Below are 3913 nucleotides of genomic sequence, written 5' to 3'. Positions count from 1 at the left end.
AAGAGCGAACAACTCACGTACCAACATTGCTTTAAGTTAATATTTAAGTGCTGTTACATATAATCGCATACAATGACTAACTGATACTGTAATTAGCAGATGAAGTCATTATTTCATGCTTGTTTAATCAATTTCCTTGCAACCGAAAGTGGCGAGTCGATCTTGTACAGAAAAAGTTTCCAACGTCTGTCATTTATTAACTTATGATGACAAACACCAGACGCAGTTCTCTAGTTCTGACATTATATACTGCACTTCTCTATATTCTATTCTCCTCACTTCTCTTCAAAGTCACTATTCCTGCTATTAAAAGTGTTATAGTAACTACCATTGCGCAGAGTTGAAATTACTAAGGTCATGAGATAGTAGATGTTCAACACCTTTTTATTTATGACTAGTCGAATGCCTGTCATTGCATGAGTAATAGAATAGTTACCTATTGACTGAGTAACTTACCTGAAAAGCTAGATCTTTACTAAAATCTTTACTAAAACAATACCTACATTTTGGGCCAGCTTAACAATCGTTACAGGGTGAACAGTACTAGTTATTAACCCAAACAAATGCTTTAAGCTTCAGTATCTTAAGCAATGTAATGACTATTTGTCCAATAATTCCATTGTATTCCATGTAGCTTAATGATTAAGTTCAAGACCTCTAACTTCAGAGGTACCAAGGTCAAATCCAGCACCGTGCAGGCTTTCCATTGCTAGACTTTTGTTGCTATAACTAGACATAAAGTTTAACAACAAAAAAACATTAAGATTTATACATATAGATTAAACATTGTATATAGTAGCTAGTTGCAGGCAGCAGTGAACTAGACTAAAACTTATACGTACCACATGATGATTTACAACTAGTAAAAAATAATTCATGTTGGGGTAGAAGATGACAGATTGATTTTCACAAAGTACAAATATTACATGTACTTACTTGTAATGCAAAAATGTAAAAAGTTACACATAGTAACACGTTACTTACAAGTTGAAACCTAAAACTAAATAAGCTTCCTTTGCAATGGTTTATAGTGAATATTTATGGGATTTATTTAGAACTAGTTGGATGACTGAAGAAATACTTTCATTGATTATAAATATTCCGTTTCATATGTATTGCTGATTAGATTATGTTTGGTATGCAAGCATAATTTTTATGTTGCATTTTAAATAATATAAACACTACTTAAAAGTGTAAAGTTATCATGTTGCTCAAGAATATTCAACCATTTCTGATACATCAACTGCGAAATCCTAGCTACAAGAGTTGACTGTTTTACATGCTGGGTATTGCACTACAGATAAAAAAATATGATAAACATATTAACCGAATTTAAAAACTCCAATGAAAATATAATAGATATGAAATTCATAGGTATATGCTCAAATGTCATATATGTCAAATGTCAAATGTTGTACACCAAATAGACATAGTAATAGAAATTTAGAAAAAATATTTGTATGTGATTAGAAGGCAAATAAATAAAAATACCAACCAGTAGTGATAAACAACACATTAATACATCTAGTAGGAATATACAACACAATAATACAACTAGTAATAGTAGACAACATAGTAATACAACTAGTAGTAATAGACAACATAGTAATACAACTAGTAGTAATAGACAACATAGTAATACAACTAGTAGTAATAAACAACACAGTAATACAACGAGTAGGAATATACAACACAATAATACAACTAGTAATAGTAGACAACATAGTAATACAACTAGTAGTAATAGACAACATAGTAATACAACTAGTAGTAATAGACAACACATTAATACAACTAGCAGTAATAGATAACATAGTAACACAACTAGTAGTAATAGACAACACAGTAATACAACTAGTAGTAATAAACAACACAGTAATACAACTAGTAGTAATAAACAACACATTAATACAACTAGTAGGAATATACAACACAATAATACAACTAGTAATAGTAGACAACATAGTAATACGACTAGTAGTAATAGACAACATAGTAATACAACTAGTAGTAATAGACAACATAGTAATACAACTAGTAGTAATAAACAACACAGTAATACAACGAGTAGGAATATACAACATAATAATACAACTAGTAATAGTAGACAACATAGTAATACAACTAGTGGTAATAGACAACATAGTAATACAACTAGTAGTAATAGACAACACATTAATACAACTAGTAGTAATAGACAACACAGTAATACAACTAGTAGTAATAAACAACACAGTAATACAACTAGTAGTAATAGACAACACAGTAATACAACTAGTAGTAATAGACAACACAGTAATACAACTAGTAGTAATAAGCAACACAGTAATACAACTAGTAATAATAGGCAACACAGTAATACAACTAGTGGTAATAGACAACATAGTAATACAACTAGTAGTAATAGACAACACATTAATACAACTAGTAGTAATAGACAACACAGTAATACAATAGTAGTAATGGATAACACAGTAATACAACCAGTAGTAATAGACAATATAGTAATACAACTAGTAGTAATAGACAACACAGTAATACAACTAGTAGTAATAAACAACACAGTAATACAACTAGTAATAATAGACAACACAGTAATACAACTAGTAGTAATAGACAACACAGTAATACAACCAGTAGTAATAGACAACACAGTAATACAACTAGTAGTAATAAACAACACAGTAATACAACTAGTAGTAATAGACAACACAGTAATACAACTAGTAGTAATAGACAACACAGTAATACAACTAGTAATAATAGACAACACAGTAATACAACCAGTAGTAATAGACAACATACTAATACAACTAGTAGCAATAGACAACATAGTAATACTACTAGTAGTAGTAGACAACACAGTAATACAACTAGTAGTAATAAACAACACAGTAATACAACTAGTAATAATAGACAACACAGTAATACAACTAGTAGTAATAGACAACACAGTAATACAACTAGTAGTAATAGACAACACAGTAACACAACTAGTAGTAATAAACAACACAGTAATACAACTAGTAGTAATAGACAACACAGTAATACAACTAGTAGTAATAAACAACACAGTAATACAACTAGTAATAATAGACAACATACTAATACAACTAGTAGGAATATACAACACAGTAATACAACTAGTAATAATAGATAACATAGTAATACAACTAGTAGTAATTGACAACATAGTAACACAACTTGTAGTAATAGACAACACAGTAATACAACTAGTAGTAACAGACAACATAGTAACACAACTAGTAGTAACAGACAACACAGTAATACAACTAGTAGTAATAAACAACACATTAATACAACTAGTAGGAATATACAACACAATAATACAACTAGTAATAGTAGACAACATAGTAATACAATAGTAGTAATGGATAACACAGTAATACAACTAGTAGTAATAAACAACACATTAATACAACTAGTAGGAATATACAACACAATAATACAACTAGTAATAGTAGACAACATAGTAATACAATAGTAGTAATGGATAACACAGTAATACAACTAGTAGTAATAGACAACATAGTAATACAACTAGTAGTAATTGACAACATAGTAACACAACTAGTAGGAATATACAACACAATAATACAACTAGTAATAGTAGACAACATAGTAATACAATAGTAGTAATGGATAACACAGTAATACAACTAGTAGTAATAAACAACACATTAATACAACTAGTAGGAATATACAACACAATAATACAACTAGTAATAGTAGACAACATAGTAATACAATAGTAGTAATGGATAACACAGTAATACAACTAGTAGTAATAGACAACATAGTAATACAACTAGTAGTAATAGGCAACACAGTAATACAATAGTAGTAATGGATAACACAGTAATACAATTAGTAGTAATAGACAACATAGTTA

This window comes from Watersipora subatra, chromosome 1 (assembly GCF_963576615.1).
Source record: "Watersipora subatra chromosome 1, tzWatSuba1.1, whole genome shotgun sequence".
NCBI classification, from domain to species: Eukaryota; Metazoa; Bryozoa; class Gymnolaemata; order Cheilostomatida; family Watersiporidae; genus Watersipora; species Watersipora subatra.
This window is presented reverse-complemented; position numbering follows the sequence as displayed.